The 18,298-nt window shown below is 39.7% G+C and overlaps 1 long non-coding RNA gene across 1 annotated transcript; it reads right to left on the bottom strand.

Annotated features, from left to right (window-relative positions):
• Positions 1-3,020: 3,020 nt before the first annotated feature.
• Positions 3,021-17,108, bottom strand: LOC138685099 (uncharacterized). The gene is made up of 3 exons (XR_011324328.1): positions 17,022-17,108; positions 13,892-14,015; positions 3,021-8,871 (listed from the first exon to the last, which is right to left on the bottom strand). It is a non-coding gene; the product is annotated as an uncharacterized lncRNA (long non-coding RNA).
• Positions 17,109-18,298: the final 1,190 nt, after the last annotated feature.

Genomic DNA, 18,298 nt, shown 5'->3' with positions numbered 1-18,298 from the left:
TCAGAAAAAAATCTAGCAGCTATTCCATCCCCTTTTTGACCTGTTAAACCACCATGTTGCTTATATGAACTTCCTTCAAATACTTTATTTAATAGAACAGTATATTTGGAGGCAATGAATTGGTAAAATGTTCTTCTGGAAAGGACCAAAATGTGCCCCTTGCTAGTGTTTGAAGTACATTTGCTAGCTGACTGGAGCTAGAGGTGACAACTAACCCACAGACCTTGGGAATATGGTTAGCAAGCCAGAACAGTAGGCAGGCTCACCTTCTTGTATTCTGTTGAGTGCTATGCCCTGCTGTTTGCATAAGGGGACCAGCTTTTATTATTCTATTCTCTCCCCACTACTGTGCACCAGGGCAGCACAAAGCAAGATTTAGTGCTTGGATATAGTATTTGCTTGCTCGCAATTGTTATAGTTAAGGCTGCACTGAGACTTCCGTCTTAACCTGCTGTTCTCCCATGCTCATAATATTCTTTTTTAAAAAAAAATCCCTTTCATCTGAAATTTTTCATGCTTGTTATCAGCTGAAATATGATTTTTTTTTGGCAAGCCTGAATAAAATTCATTCATTCATATTTGAATTATGCAAGGAAGGGGGTGTGGGGAGAAAGGTCTCTTTTTTTGCACATTCATAATTCACAAAAAAAGCTGCATATTACAAGCTGAAACTTTCCAGGTGGCTAGTTTTGACTGAAGGATAGTCTTCATGCTAATTACAAAGAGAGAATGACTGAAAGAAAAATGAAAGAGAAAAATTAAAAATGACACATATTGTGATTAACTCATTTGTTTTGTAGGTGTGTCATACAAAAGTTCCATTGTGAGCCACTTAGAGCAAGTTTAAAGTAACAATTTCATTGAAGTTATGATGAACTACTATAATTACATAATATCAGTGTTTTGTGCTGCAATTTCACTAAGAATCTCCCTACAGAAGCTGCATAAGCTTTTACTTATGCAAATGTGGAAGCTCGCAGTGAAATCAGTGCAGAATCTTATGAATCATTAACTTTGGCCAGAAAACTAGTCTGGGGACAGGAAGGGGGGCAGGAAACAGTGTGTAGTGGCAGTTACTGTCTCTGTGTCCTGGGTCTCTCTGAATGCCGGGCTGCTACAGAAAATAACTCAGAGTTTTTGCAGTTTGTTCCAACTTACTACACTGACTGTCAGGGACACAAAACCACTAAAGCCTTGGTATTCTCTTTTCCTTGCTATATTCCCATATACTAGTGGACATAAAATGCTGCACATAATCTGGTCAGCACTGTGTGACTCTCCACAGTACCAAAGGATTGCTTCAGCAGAGGGTAAGTGGGCAGCAGAAGCTAGGAATGTTAGAACAGTCTCCCTTAACCCATGGAAAAAAGGTGCTGTGATGTAACCTTCTGTGTTCTCATAAAACACCTGGAAATAAAATACAAGCATGTAAATAAAGCAATATAACTGTAATTTTAAACATCTGAAAGCATAACTGGCAAAGGTTCCCATAGTAATTGCTGACCTGGCTCCGCATGGAGCAAAGATGAGTTCAGCAATTCCCCAGCACTAAGTTCCCAGTAACCTCTTGGGGGCAGAATAAAGACTGTTGGATTCAGGGCAGGAATCCTCATCTGTTTCTTCCCTGACTTTTGAGTGAAGTAAGGAGAAATGATATGTTTTTCCCAGTGATGCTGCTTATTCTTAGAAAAAACAAGTGAGTGAATGCTGAGACATACCAGTTTCTGTAACTAGGAATTTAAAACTTAACCTTTATTATTCCAGGTCCCCATTCCAGGAACAAAAGGTCTTGATTCAGTCACTGTGTGGATGGACGATACAACAATTGCTAAATAGAAAAGTGGCGGCAGTACCTAGCAATACCATGGCCACATAAAAAGCCCCTGGTCTTAAATATATATAGTCATCATTGTCATATACTGATCAACCCTCAGCGCCAGGGATCAAATGGATAAAAGTTGAACCTGGTTCAGATTTAAAAGTTACCTATTTGAGTCAAAAAGAGAAAGAGCTAGTTGGCAACTACAAGTACTAGTGAGAGTAAAAACAGCTGCTGAGCTATGGAGGAAACATGGCAACTATGTTTTTCTGAACTCCTGGTGTTGCACAAGGTGTTTTCTTAATGCCCCAGGAACCATAACAACTCTGCTAAATCTCTTTCCTACTTTAAGCTTATCGAGGTGTAATGAATGGCATACAGTACACTGACATTACAGTACAGTGACACTGTATCCCTGGTCTTTCACCAGCCCTATACTGGTATGATTTTTACAGGTGTGTGTTATACAGCAGGTATTTTTTGCTGGAGGCCCTATTTTGGTAGACAACTTGAAAGAAATGATCAAACTCATATTTGACCCAGTACTTGCAAGTTATTTATTTTTCAAAGTATTTTTTAATAGTCTGCTATTTTCTCCACCAGCTAGCTCTCTGATTACGTTCTGCAAGTATTCAAAGCATCTTCCTCTGAAAGCCGTCTTCCTACATCTGTATGATAGTTATCTTAACTCCCAAGGATTGCAGTGCCATGGACACATTGACTCTAGCTGGATTTTTACTTGTCCATTTGACCCTTTCTTATCTTATTTACACCCATGCATGCACTGTAGTTCAATGATTGCAATTTGAACACTCCTTTCTATCTAGCTGAATAGTCCTCCCCAACGCACCATCATCCTGATGTGTAATCACGCAGGAGATGACATAATCATTCACTTAGAATAAAAATAATTCTCCTACCGTTTGCTCCTTGCCTCCATTCTGCCCTCTTTCTCTGATTTATTACACTGTATTCCTTATGGAAATATTTTGACATCCATCCCTTCTATTCAAGTCTTTTACCCACCCTTTGAGGGAATACTTTGAACAGAGGAAGGCCGGGGTGAGTGGGTATCTTATATACTCACTCACCCTTTTATTCCAGTGCCATTTCCCCCACCTCCTCATTATATTCCTGAGCCCTTCCCCTCCTTCTAGTTTAGCTGTACCTACTGCCCCTCCTACAGCTACCAGGAGTCCTCCCTTCCCTCCCCTGCCCCTCTAGTAAATGACAGAAAATATTTCCTCACAGCCTCTGCTACTCAGGATTGTGTCTGAGTATATAGGGATGCTGAACCCTGCCTTGCCTGAGCTCTCTAAATCACTTGACCCCAGGAAGGTTGCCACAGGACAGCACTTACTACAGCGCAGGCTGGAGAGAAAGTGCTGTTAATGCACTGAATTCCTCCGGCTCCAATCTTTGCTGCTTAGTTAGACTGCAAGAAAGTATGTAGTGAGCCAGAGCACTGAAATTATTACTCTTTAAGCTTAGTCAAAATTACTGTGAAATTCCTTAATTAAAAAGTTCAAGCTGAGAAGCAAAACGCTTTCAGATTCAGCCATCACAGTGCCCCACTCAGTACTGTACCTTCCACCTCTTCTTTATTGCTACCTTCATTTTCTCCTGTTACCTTACATGTTGCCTGTTGGTTTTGCTTGTTAGGAGTGTCCCCCCGACTGCCTCCCCCATACTGCACTGACGAACAGAAACCTCTTTATGCTGAGTATTGATCTAGTGGTATGTACCAGCCCAGGGTGGAAAAGCATCCTGAATTTCTTGCTCCCCCGGGGAACATTTGATTCAAGGAGGATTTTCATAGTGTGTCGAGACTCAGAAAGTGGCTGTTATTCAGTAAATGTTGGTTACAGTTCTGAGTCTGAATGCATGCTGAGGTTTCGCTCTTTCTGTGGCAATAAGCTGTGTCCTGGGACAATGAATTCTGCATGTTTTCCCCCAGTGTGCAGAAGAGCAGAAGCTGTGCTCACGCTGACTGCCAGGCTGCTGTTCTTGCACTTGGGATAGTAGGTTTCACCAGGTTTTTCACTGATTCTCCACAGAAAGCTTCCACATCTGCTCTCTAAAGGAGACTTTTAGACCTAAAGAACTTGAATCAGCTTCATTGTTATTCGGGATGCATGAGGTCAGTTTGGAACCATTTGGAAAGCCCAGACTGAGGACATTTCATGAGTGTTTGCATTACTCTCACATCTGTCACAGGCCCGCGGAACAGCACTTGCACGTGCTGGAGACCTCACAGCACAGCATCCCTTTTACTGGCCTCAGTAGGCTGAGGCTGATACACAAATGCACATACATGCTCCTCACTGTGCTCAGAGGACCACACAATCTAAACTCATTCCTGCTATTATAAATCTAGAAGAACTTTGCTACAACCCAAGAAATGGCTCTGGAGTCACAAACATAGCTAGGAACAGAATTATATCAATGTTCCCAGATACCATTCTTTAGCCTACAAGTAATGCTTGTATGCAAATCTGCTTTCCATTTTGAATCTATTAAATCTGCTTATGGACAGTAGATACACACAGCTGAACTGCAGACACAGAGATGTTAACATACCCACGACAGGCATCCAAGACTTTTGCAGAACAGTTTCAGGCTTCAGAGGACACCAGAACACCAGCTTGGATTCAGCTTTTGAATTCATAAATGACCTTCATCATTACAACCGATTTCAGCAAAACCCCATGCCTGAAACCATTGAATTCTAAGGTATTTGAAGCACTGCAAAATTAATTCTTTTCTTTGGCCCTAGGCCTCTTGCATCAAAGGTTCTGCAGGCAAGGCGAAGTGAAGAGCACCAAGTCCGCTGCCTGCAGGGCATTGCCTTCAGGGACGAGCTGCCTTGCACAGACACAGTGGCAGGCTGACAAGCTGCTGTGTGTAGTTAAACAAATCAAATGGCACAGTAAAGGTAGGTACCATTTCATGCTACCATTGACAAAAAATCTTCCAGTGGAGCATAAGCATCCAGTAGGGCTTTCACTAAGGTTCAAGGCCCTACACGTACTTGTTACTTTTTGTTGGCTTTTCGGTGTCTTCAGCAACACACAGCTTCCCTGCCTGAATGCCAGAATATGAGTGTTAATAACCGTAAATCAAACAGCAACTTCATCAAAGTACAGTGAGGCTTTTAAAAACCTCCACATGCAGATGGCACAACACGTCCATGTTAACATGATGCTCTGCAGGTATGACCTGCATTTGGGAACATTTTGAGATACGATACTTTGGGTGCCATCCTGGAATTTCTGCTCAACAGCTAGCTCCACCAACTGGGATTAGCATCCCCAAATTTTTCTTCAGTGAAGGAGGCTGACATGGCTCCTCCCAGACGTAACTGTAGGAAACTGTCAGTCATAAATCTGGATGTTCGCTGTGCATTTATTAGGGTTGAATAGTGAGCTAGCTCTTCTGTTTTAAACCTTCCTATGATATACAGAATACAGTTCACAAATTTCTTTCTCCTGTTTCTAGTAATTGAAGATTTAATTACTAAAATCTATGCTTACAATGAAGTTTTAGGAAAACAGAATATTTGAAAAAGATATATGTATTTCCTTTATTACTATGGTTTGATTTATGGATCTGCAAACTTACCACTTCAGCCTGAACTCATAAAGCAGAAAAATTACTTTAAAATTAAGTTGACAGTGCTTTAGGATGAATTACGGATACTTTTTTTGGCTGCTGACAGTAATTTCCTTTGGGATATTCTTCTGGCTGAGAAGCTGTAAACAACAAGTCTCAGCAGCAGCAATAGAAATGAAGACAAAAACCTAAAAGAATTAGATCAGCTACAATAATAATCATTTTGATGCTGAATTTGGCTCCTTTGGGTCTAAAACAAATATGTTTAATTTTTAGAATTGTATTTATTTCATAATTTGTATTTTTCAAATCACTTACTTATCTACGGTGAAGGTATCCATGTGTATGTGTCTACTCTCCAAGAATCACTGTGTCTTCATCACGAGAAAAATAAAACAAAACTTTTTAAATCACAATAAAACTCGTTATTTAAAGTAAAAGCTGCAAGAGGGGAATTTTAGTGTTCCATTTTACATACCATATAAATGTAATTTTATCTGGTACATTTTTCCACAACTCCTTATAGTGCTAACATGTTAAAAATTGTATCACTGTTTATATTATTAACTGGAGCCCAGGACTACGTGAAGCTGTTTGCACCTCTTGGACCACTTACCCAAGAGACCAGCTAAAACACAAGCACCACCAATGGAAGGATTAGTGAGCTAGGATGCATCACTCGGACGCTCGGTTCTAGCTTGGAGTGGCCACAGTTGACTGCTGTAACATCTGGCCACTGGATGTGCACTTCTCCATGAGGAAGTCAGGGATACTGAAAAGTTAATAAAAGCATTTTCCAACTCCATAACTGCTTTGCAGGGCATATGATATTCCTTTCTGCTATGGTGATGTACATGATTATGCATCTTGTGCAAGCAGTTACTGAACATGCAAACCAGGAAGTGGATGTTAAAAATCATTGTATTATTAAATGAGGAATCATATCTAATTGAGATAAATATACCCTTAATAGTAAGCAAATGTTGTCAGGTGATATCAGTTGTACTTGCATATCTTTTCCATCACCAGAGTGCTTTAAAAACCTTCTCATTTACACACAGTATGTCTCTGAAATAGGAAAAAAAGGCTTTGTTCAGATGGTGAATGAAGCAGAGTTCAAAGGACTTGACCAAAGAGTATCAGCAAGGCAGTAAACTCAAAATGTATACTATCAATAAAATCATTAAGGAAATTTTTCACAAGGGTTGTGTTTCTGCAGTTAGGTTACAGGAATTTAATGGGCATAGAGCTGAAAATTATGACCCAGCTGACTGACTCTTCTAGCTTCAGGCTTGCCCTGCAGTCTGCATAAAGGATGTGGAAATGTTCATGAAGCTTCATGTAGTTATCATGCCTGAGCTGCCCTAACAACTGAAAGAAGTAAGATGTTTCCAAAGAAACAAGTTAATGATGATCCAGGCATTAATAGCATGCATGTATCTGCCTTGTCATGATGTTATCATAACATAGTCTTCAGACAACCTCAGACTTTACAAAAATCAGTGTGTGTTTTGCCATTATAAAATTTCTTACTTTAAAAATCTAAAGATCACAAACTATTTCAGAGAGCAAACAGTAGAATATTTAGAAGAAGAAAGCAAACATTTTGTTAAAATCGTTTTAGGGAAAATAGAAGCCTTCAAGGATTTTGAAAAAGGCACTGTCCTTCTTGTGACCATGTGGAGCTTAAAGGAACTTTTACTGGAACTACTTCCACAATAGCTGCATTTGAACAGTAAACTGTGGACACTCACAAAATCCCAGGCAAGGAGACTGCCCTTACTTCAGACACCTATGCATTTTAGACACATTTTTCCATATCACTGTACTTTGTGCTGTCATTTACATGGGTGAAGTAAAGACTGGTAGCAATCCCACTGCTCACTTTGAACTGAAAAACTGCACAAGATACAGAGACACAGAAAATCACCCCCTGATTTCTGAAGAGTTAAATTGCATCTGCAAACTGTGTCAGGTTCCACAAGGAGTAAGCACTGGTGTCTAGTGCAATTCTGTCGCTGGTTCTTTCTTAAAATTTCTGTTTCTTCAGGAAAGACATACTTGCATTCTAGCTGTTTATGAAAGAAGAGGACAATCCTGAAATACTTTGTCACATTAATATTGTGATTTTTACTGATGCCATGAAGGAGTGACAGAATCTTTTAGTTAATTCAAAAGAGAAGGGGGAGGAGAAGGTAGAGAAAGATTATATAAAATAGATTTATATTTCTTTTACAACTGAATTGTTTTCAGTATAATGTCACGCTCTTTGTGTGGGGGGGTCCACATGTGTCATGATTCTACAGATGTTCTTGCACAGTACATGCAGCTGCACTGTTTGTCATAGGCAAATTTAATAGTAAGATGCTTGCTATGTGTTCCCTCTATTCTTAGTCCACAAAAACCACAGAGGGGAAAAAAAAAAAACCCACTGCCTGATAGCTTGCTTGCTTCCCTTCTTTATACAACCTCCTAAACCACTTAAAAACAAATTTTGGAAACATCATCTTTTTGTACTAAATTCTGTGCCACCTGCAATTACAGCTCCATTGCGTTTGCTAGAATGATTTGTCAACTGTGTTCCTTCTAATGTTTATAATGCTAATTAAATAATTCTAAGTACCTGAAGAGGTCATATTCCTAACAGCAGGGAGAGGGTTCTTCAAGAGCTTGATCCTCCAAAACGGAGAATACTTTCTGCTAAGTCCTAAGTATTCCTGTTCTCATTGACTGCAGAGGAAACTCAGGAGCACTCCATACTGGGATATGGCAGAGCCAAGTGCTGCCAGAAATTTTGCAAAGGCAAACTTGGAAGAACTCTGCTACTCTTCTGATTTTCAAATCCCAGATCGTCTTTAGAAGTATTCTCTTTACTGAACTTTGTTGGTCCAAGGCCAGTGTGTTATTCAGCTCTTCAGAGGGGACCACACCTTTGGGTTCCAGCTTCTTGCAGATGTATCCAGGAAGCAGAACAAGATTTTGCAAAATTTAAAAAAAAAAAAAAAATTCTAAATTTTTCTCTTTAAAAGCGTATAATGGGCTGCCTGGTTAGTGACAAGAGAGGTAACTGTCAAACTGGCAGTGAAGGGAGAAATTTGGACTTCAGAAGAGGGAAACTAAAAGTTGAAGCGGGAGCACATCCAACTAAACTGAACAGGATAAAACTCGAAAAGAGGCTACAGCTGTAGAGCAAGTTAAAAGTGCGTGCTACACTACCAGTAAGTACATGAACAAAAAATAGGTGTCATAAATGAAAAGTATGAATTTAATTACTGTATCTCCTACAGTACAAGAAAGACAGACTACTGGCACTAATCCACTGGAGGCTGGAGCAGGTAACGTGCAAGGAAAGGCTGAGTGAGAGAGCTGCGATTCTTCAGCCTTGAAAAGGCCAAGAGGGGAAGGGGATTTATTGCTGTCTAAAAACACTTTGTAGCAAGCTACAGAGAAGACAGAGCCAGGACTTTCTCAGAGGTGCACCAGGGCAGGAAAGAGGCAACCAGCAGAAGTCAGAGCATGGGAAATTCTCACCAGGGATTAGGAAAAAATTCTTTACCATGAGGTTGGTGAAATATTGGTGGAGGGGCCCTGGGAGGTTGTGGCAGTCTCAAGGTGAGGTTCCTCTGGATGAGGAGGACTGTACATCCACTCATTGAGAGTGACCACACTTAGATGACCAAGATATGAATGTCTGTACTTGTAACATTAAAATATACATATGTTTGCAAGTATGGCTGAAACTTTGAGTGCTTATAAAACATAGAGGCAAAGATGAATCAACAAGGTGTAACTTTTTTTTTGCCATGGAAAATCATATTTTTAAAATAAATGCACCATTTGTGTACTATTGTATTGGAGGTATTTTAAAACATCTTGAATTTAGCACATGGTGGAAACACTGCATATACGTAAGATATGTAGTCATGTATCAAGTTGATGGAAAAGTTCTTTTTATTACCAAGAAGCTGATCAGATAATTTTGGAAATGTATAGCAAGTGTTTCTGATATTAAAGATGTGCATCTGTGAACACAGACTGTCAAAGAAAATGGAATATTCCAGTGAGTCTTTTCAGAAGAATGCCAGCAAATAGCATTGAAATATGCAATAGATATGTGAAGATATTAGTTTCCAGTCTTCAGATGATTGCTTAGCTCAAAAGTTAACCAGATGTGACTGACATTTCTCCTTCTGTTTCTAATCAATCTCTAATCATATATATGGGATCTAGTTGTGTTTGTGTACAGACCCAATTCCAGAAATTGTTGTGAATTACCTCTTGTAAAACCTGCCTGACTGCGTGTGTGTGTGTGTGTGTGTGTGTGTGTGTGTGATGTATCTTAGATTCGAGAATGTGATCTTAATTATCCTGTGCCCTTATAGGTTACACTATGGTCTCCTACAGCTACAGGAATTTTTAACTTAGCTCTACAACCTATAGCTCTCATTTTAATAACCACAGTGTTCCTGCTGATTGTGCAAGTTATATTGGCGATGAAAATCAAACACTTTTTGTTAGGTAGTCTCCTGATGGCAATGAAGAAATACAGGTCAATCAGACCCATATACATTATCCTGATTCAAAAGAAGATAGGAAAGTATGAATGTTTCCAAGATCTGCTGCTTAGTCACAAATTCCGCAGTCATAGGAGGGTTTGCAGACTGTCCAAAGGGACTTTATAGCCCAGTAAATGTGATTTTGCCATTACTAGTAAAAAGCAACAAGGTTTGTATTGACATGACAGCGTAGGATCTCAGCAATTCCCTGCATTTGTCTGGGCCTAAATAGATTTTAACTTGTTTTAGCTGTGATAGCGATTGTCCAGCTGTGAGGTACTCTTGACTAGATTTTAGTTCAGTTTATAGTAATAAAAAATGGTTATTCATTGTGGACTGAACTGGCTGTAGCTCTAGAATAAGTCGCGGGGAAGAGTGGAGACGCAGATGACACAAATCAGTCATTTAATCACAGTAAACTGATAGTGTTAAGAAAACATATAAAACTAAATCTAAGCAGACACAAGACTGAGAAGAAAGACATCCCCCTCCCATGAATATCACACTCCTCCTGGTGATGACTCATCGCAATACTCCCCCATTCCTTTTGAGAAATACCAAAGTGTCAATCTTAAGACCCAAAGGAGCACTGGAGGAGTAAGCACAACACTAGAGAATAGGGAAATTTTTGTGTGGCAATTTTAACTCTATTTTTGATGAGGCCTTCCTGTATTCATTAATTTTGACTATTAGACTGTTTAAAACATTAATTGGACTAACAATAAATTCTTAGATCCATATATATTGTGCCTTTTGCCAATACCCTTTTGCCAATAAGAAGACTTTGAGTGTAATACTACATCTTAACATCGCCAATATCTTTAAGGACCTGGAAGCTGAAATAAACACCATAAAGATCACTGAAGCTCGCAAGCAATTTTGGCCAGTTGCAGTCAATGCTGCTGTGCTCTATTTTCTCATGGACAAGCTGAATAAAATCAATCCAGCGAATTAGCTCTCACTCAAGGTTACCACTCAGGAAGAGGTCAGTGTGTTTGCGTGCTGCTGTTTTAATCTAGTGCTACCACCAGCTTACAACTTTCTTTCCCTCCTGTCACAGGCTTTTACTGTTGTACTTCACAGGGCAGTGCCGTGAGCAAAACCCCCTGACAACGTGAGGCTGAGTGTAAAGAACCCAACCGCCTGCGTTACACCCTCAACTATTATTTACATTGGTCTGTTTGAAAGAGAAAAGCTTGCTTTCACAGCCCAGTTAGCTCTCCTGATACAGCACAAACCCTGCACGAGCTCCCATTTATGACTCTGTGTGCATATACCTGTACGTGTGGCCATGCAGCCCACAGAACAGTCCTTTGCCTAATGATTTTCAGGCCTCCCTTGTGTGCCTTCCTGCTTCACCACAGTAGGAGGGAATACAGACAGGTTCGTGTACATCTGCTCGGGTCTCCTTGCTGTAGCTTGAACTGTTCGTGCTGCTAACCAGCTCTGCCAGGCCCCTGGAAACCTCCTTCTCAGGCAACGAATGTCAGTCTGAAATGCTTCCTACTAGAAGTGAGTTTGTTCTCAGCCAGTCCAGGCTGCTTTCTCGTTAAGGACAGAAAAGCACGATTTCACAAACGTTGCTGTGGCTGGGGGTCACCTCTGCAGAGACAGCCGATTTTGCCAATTTTCTCACTCTCCACTATCCATCCTCATCTCAAACACTGGGAACCGGGTCTACTTTCAAAGTAGCTGTTCATGGCCTGAGTGCTGCTGCTGCATGTATATATTCCTCCTAGAACGAGCTGAATGGAAAGAGTATTGTATAATGATCTCTGATTTAGCTTAAAGTGCCATCTTTTCCTTCACTGCATTTTGTCTGTAAGAAGTATGCTGAGTCTTGTGCAGCTGTGTTCTTGCTCTTATTTGGCACAGATCTCTTCTAAGTTTTGCACCCATACCAAGAGTTTCCTTCTTTCCTTTGAAAAGAGCGATAAATGGGTACAGAGCAGAGGAGCCCAAAGCCTGCACGGATGTGAGTCAGGACTAGGATGAAAATACTAACCTAATAAAAGAGGCTTCTTTGGCTTCCAGTGCATGTGCTGTGAGCTGGAAAGTGAAATCCCAAATGGAGAAGGGAAAGGGAGGGCAAAGAAATTCAGATTCAGCTGCTGACCCTACTTGTTTTCAGAGCACAGAGTATCTACTGTACTGAACCATAAATCAGCCAACCAGTGAATTCCTGCCCAGTCTCCTCGGGGTCATCTGGAAGTCACCTACAAGCATCTCGCATGAGGACATGCACAATGGCTGACTCCAGCAAGGTGTTGAGCACCTTCTGCTCCGGTCGAGGTTGAGATGCTCAGAATGCTCACCACCACACATGGCTGGGCCCTGATTTTATTTCATACATCTCTGATTGAGCTGTGTAAACAAAATACAGCCCTGACTTGGAAAAAACACACTATATTTTTTATCTAAAAATTAACTGGTGTTAAACCAATTGCCGTTGTCAGGTATGCCAACCTTTAGAACAGATCTAGCATTAAATCATGGATGTCTGTAGGGAGTTCCCTTGGATCATTTGATCGAATTATGCTCTTAAAAGTATGCTTCAAAAATGTCATCCTGGTGTAGGAGGAAAAGAAAGAAAATAAGGCAATGAAATTAATGGAAATTTGGAGAAATGAAATGTTGTCTCATGTATTTTGACAACGTAGACATCAGTAGGTTTGCCAGACAGATCAGCTTTAGATTTCAGCTAGAGCTTAAGCAATATTTGACTAGCGCAAAATAAGCTAGTCTAAAGCACAAGCTACTTGCTAGCCATTTTCTTGGCTTTGCCCTCTTGAACCATTTTACAGGTTTATTCACATTGTAATGGCTCTGGCCATGCATCTCCCACGCTTGAGGTCCTCCTTCCCCAGTCCTTGGGAAGAAAGCTGGCGTCTGACAACATGGTCAATTTCTGGCCATAGAAGCGCTTCAAGTAAGTGACAAGGTGGGCAGGCAGCAGCAGCAAAGGGGGAAAAGATGAGAAGATGAAGAAATGACAGAATGCTAAAATAATCAGGTATAGACAATGAGAGGAAAGAGCACTGAAATGCCTGAAGGGCTAGGACAGAGAAATCCCACTGCACCTATTGTTTAATTGTTACCTTGCTTTGCAAACAGCACATTGTAGGCACCTTTCCTTCGCTGACATCTGTGGCTGCACCCCATTACTTTCAACAATAAGGCATCAGGCATAACTAAGCATAACTGAGGGATCCACAGGGTCTTCAGCAGCTGCAGCGAGTTAGGAAGAAAAGATGTTCTCACTGTTTTTTTGGATCTTAAACTGAGTTTGCTGGACTGGAAGGTGTTTGGTGGTTTTGGTGGTGTTGGGCTTTTTACTTGTAAATGTGACAAATTTGACTGTGAAGCCTAGGAAACATTTTTACAGATTCTTCTGAAACAGGCTCGTATTTCAATACTGACTGTCTAGCCTCATACAACATGCTGTGACTTGATTTTGTATGATGTGATGTATTACAGCACCAAGTAATAAAGACTGGTGTACTGAATTCAGGTTGGAGAATCTAAACATCCGTCCTCTCGTTTGATTTTCCTAAATCTCTTTCTGACCCAAGCACCTAAATATCCTTAGTCTGGTCATGTTCTACACCTTGACCATATGGTCCTCTACCAGAGAACAGAATAATTCTAGGCAATTAAGGCACTTGCCCATATCCATTTCATCTGCAGGTCTTTGGAGGTGCAAACAAAACACTGGATGGGGAAGACTTGCTAATGCTGATAGTGCTTTAGATCACTTGATAATCTTTTTCCTGTGTTAGTTATTACTGAATGGAAATCAAATGCATGCATGTTAGGACTAGGAACAGATGGCACTTCTGTTCTGTGAGGAAGAAATGGGGGCAAAGGGGCAGCAAAGTTGAACCTCCCCCCTTCCCTGTCTTACCAGGATTCATTGTGTTGCCCTCCTGTTACAGTTGGCTGTGACTCTTTCTTGTTATAAAGAGATGTCAGAAGTTAGAGAGAGGCAGACGATAACCTTAAATCCTTTACTGCATTTTACTAGGATTCTGAAAAAAAAAAAAAAAAAGCTGAAGGGGTTGGAAAATGTCAGTGAGGCATTACACAAAGAACTTGATACATTTGTTGACCTTTCTTCTTCCTCCACCCTTCTCCTCTAAAGACAGGTTTAGTAGTAGTGAGTGCTTAGTACTATGAGTGCTTTCTTAAAAATAATTTAGATGCTATTGTCTGTCTGGCACTTGGAAAACATAGCTGTTTCAATGAGCCCCTGCTGAAACAGGAAAAAGAGGGTTTATTGAAATGGCTCCAAAAATGCACCAAAATTTCATTCTTTTCCTTGCCAGCTGAAACCTGTCTTGTTCTTGCCTTTAAACTCTTTTGTTTTATTTTTTTAATTATACTATTGTTTTCAGGGTCTTTTCATTCTTATCCCCTATTTTACGAATGGCATGTGTGGTATTAAGAGCTGAAGACAGAGATGAGAGGAGAAGTGTTTTGAACTGACTAATTTGCAGGCAAGAAATAAAGCTCTTGTAAGGTGGTCCCAGGGATATTTTTGCCATGAACACTATTTGAAATGACACGTAATCTGGTACATTTCAAAGGCAAAACATTTCCTATTCCCAAGTATCTTCGTGAGCCAGGGTTGGTTTACCTGTTTCCAGAGAATAATAAACTCCACCAGGGACAAGGAAACTCCTTCCCTCCCCTCTCAAAATTCCTGTTCTTTTTCAAAGGGGCAATTGCAGTCAACAGCTTATTTCTGTCCTATCTTTTGCTGCTCCGATGGCTTATAACTCAGTGCTCACTACTAATACATAGCTGAATGCACTTCTGGATTAAATACCAAGTAACAGAACACAGCACATCCCTGTACAATGCGACAAATGGTGTGGAGCTCCCTTTTTGTTTTTTACAACAGTGGAAAATTTAGATCTAGTTCTTACAGACTTCTAAAATATTAAGCATTTCACCATATATCTTTGATCTGGCAATTCCTTAATAGAAATTCTCTTCTAGAGAAAACTGAGTTCCACTACCTTGGAATATGGTATTAATACTCTTTCTCAGCACAATTCAGTGTTTATAGCCTTGTTGACATACTAAAAGGCTTACACACAAAAGTCCACATTTAATTTGTGAAGGGATACATTTCAGAAAAGCCTTACATTTAATATTTTGTCCATATTTTGGTGAAGGCTTAGCTGGTCTTGCAAGCTGACACACTTAATCATCATCTGTGAATGGATTCATGTACTATGAGGAATGTTTCTGTATGTGTATGATTTAAGCTTACAATACCCAGAGTCTGTCTTGCATGGTTTTAAAAACTTAGAAATGTTTTAAATGGGGAATTTGGCCACAAATAAAATCCAAAGCTTTTGCGAAAATAAACACTGATGAATATTACAAATCTTTGCTATTAATTTCACAGCTGTTCTGTCCTAAAGCTTTTAGTTACAGAAAAAGAAACTGATGCTTTGTGAAGTCTCTGAATGTACATTGACCACTGTTTCAACGGTTACTTGATTTTCTCTCTAACTCTGCATGGAGAGAAATCAGGGTACAGTGTGTCTATAATAACGATCCTACACACTGTTTTTTAAAAATCAAAAACTCCATTTACATTGATTTTCAAAATCCATATGCTTGTGCTCAAATATACTAGCTCTACATAGTATTTTTTCAAGTGTGGACAACGATGAATAAATTTTGTTACCTGAACAGAGATACTGAAGGCTCCTGGAAAGGACAAGCAGAAGCGATGGAGTTGGAATGTCCAGAAAAGAGAAATTTCTAAAGGAATTAAAAGCAAAAAGTTCTCTTCTGAACCCAATAATTATGTGAGACAGCAGACCAGCCAGGATGACTTGTGCTGTCAGTTTGCATTACTAGCCTCAGCCCTTTGAAGGACAGATTTTGCACTGTGAGTGACCCTAATGTGTGTTGTACTTGGATCTCTACCAAATAGAAGTCATAATAAAATATTATGCCCCATAGATGGGTCTTACACCTTAACTGTTGTTTTCCCCGAGCCTCTGTCAACCGTAATTCTTAATTTATGGGAACTTTGCCCGAATGTAACTTGGAACAAAATGTGTCCAGTGTTCGCAAAAACTTTCAAAGAAGGTAGTGCTGTTTCCCAGTAATGTTTATCTCCTGGACTGGTCCCCTTATCAATTCTGAACCATTAGATTAGTCTGGACTAGACCCTATTACTAACAAACATAAGAAAACACAGCATTTACCATGAAATAAAAGGCATTTCTACCAAATTAGTTAGCAATACCATCAGTCTTAGATATTCTAACTACCACAACCAGAGAAATAAATGAGGCCTTTCCATTACTGCCGAGTGCTGTCACATGTTAACGCACAGACGGCATTACATCTGGAACACATACTATCTGATGAAAGTTACGGTGCTTGACCTAGACAGCTGCCTGGGTGAATGCTGGCTGCTTTCTGAAATAAGAGGTAGCTGTCTGTTCTTCTGCATTTTACTAGCGCAAGTCATCAACTTTGCAGAAGTATGCTTGAGCAACAGATTTGACCGCACTGCCTAGATATGCTGAAAACTTGCTAATCCTCCTCTGACCAAACTACCTCCTAGTGCCAGTGTTAAGGACTTCTGTTCAGCTCCTTCTATTGCCTGTGTGTAATGTTACCTTTACCGAGGCATTAATTTAATTTCTTATTTTTTCTTCAGATACACCTCTAACATATCCACTTCTGTGTCCATTGAAATATTTATATAGGCAATAGGTAGGGAATCCATTAGCAGGAATCAATTGTTCCACTTATGGGTTGCTTTTCAGACACGGCAGTATTTTGCTAATATAGAATACCTAGCCAAAAAGCAATACAATATCCTAGCTCAGCTGATTTATTGAAACTATATTTTTGAGGACTGTTTTTTTCACTTTGGTGACTCATGCGATATGGTGCCATTTAAACACTGTGTGTAGAACACATGCTTGTTTGAACACTTCATTATTTGGCTCAAAGTAGTACAGTATATTGTTCTGTTTAGGGAACAAGTTTGAATTTACCATTGACTCAGTAGAACTTCACAATGTATCGTTGGGTCAAGGACAGGAAGCTGTAGCAGAAATAGCTATGGAAAAACATCAAAAGAAGGCCACTGGGTTATACTTCAAGTAAGTCAAAGCCCTTCATTACATCAGTGCTGCACTGCAGTGTTAAAAACTGAAGCTTTTCAAAATAAGGTGTGCCTAGATGAAAGAGTACTAAATAGTAATTTAAAACTTCCTTTGTCTTTGCCACAAGGGAAGCACGTAACTTCATCTGTATATGCAAGTATCACTGAATATCACACAAAATATGAATTGCAACTATCTTGTGTGTGGGGAGTCAACTAACTTATTTTCCCAAGCACATGATATCTGATTTACTAATTTATTACCCATTAAAAAAAATCCTTTATTAAATAAATGTGTAGCAAAAAGAATTGTTACGCTATATAATCAGATGAATAGATACAAACATGGAAGATTGCTGTCATTATGCAGTATATTGTGCTAAACAGATGCACACGAATTTTTTCAAATATTGTGCAATATCAAACTGCTTCCTTATGTCTGGGTTTTTCTTGTATCAATAAAATGTTTCATATTTCAAATCAATAGCTCACTGGGAGGTCTATTTTTTCTTCCCTTCTTCCCCCCTCCCTCCCCATCTCTGAATATTTATTTTTGTAGCAAAGTGGCTTGACACATTAGAGAAATTACTGAGGAAACCCAGGGACAGAAGTCAGCAGGGCGATCGGTTGTGAGTGTGGGGAACCTGCCCCTTCTCCTAAAGAACATCTCATTCCAGGGGGGGATTTGGGAAACCTCGTATTAAAACAACTGATAAGCCACTACCTGAAATGCTGCCTGATCACCATGCTGCACTGGATAAATTTGACCAGGCAAGTAAAACACCACAGAAATAAAACTTTAAAAATGTGACTATTAAACTTCTCATTTTAAAGCCACTTGAAATGGTGAAGTCACTAAAAGCCTTTACAGGATATGCAATAATAGAGCAGAATGCATTTCATTTCTTAAGGATTTGTTCACATACCCTAGAGTGAAATAACTGCACATCTATCACCAAAAAAAAAAAAAATCAAAGAAGAAATTACTTCTTTTCGGTTTAAAGCATCACATACAGCTCTTGGTTAAAAACATGCCTGTGTGCACAGGAAACAACGAATTTGCAGTTGCTACAGATAACTACTGTAGTACAGAGTAAGCATTTATTTTTGGTTTAGTCTAGCTTAGTCTGATTTTTCTTGAAATGTGAGATCATGCTTTTTTGTGCC

This window comes from Haliaeetus albicilla, chromosome 4, assembly GCF_947461875.1.
Source record: "Haliaeetus albicilla chromosome 4, bHalAlb1.1, whole genome shotgun sequence".
Classification (NCBI taxonomy): Eukaryota; Metazoa; Chordata; class Aves; order Accipitriformes; family Accipitridae; genus Haliaeetus; species Haliaeetus albicilla.
Note: the sequence above shows the minus strand (reverse complement) of the source record. Positions and strands in the feature narration are given on the sequence as shown.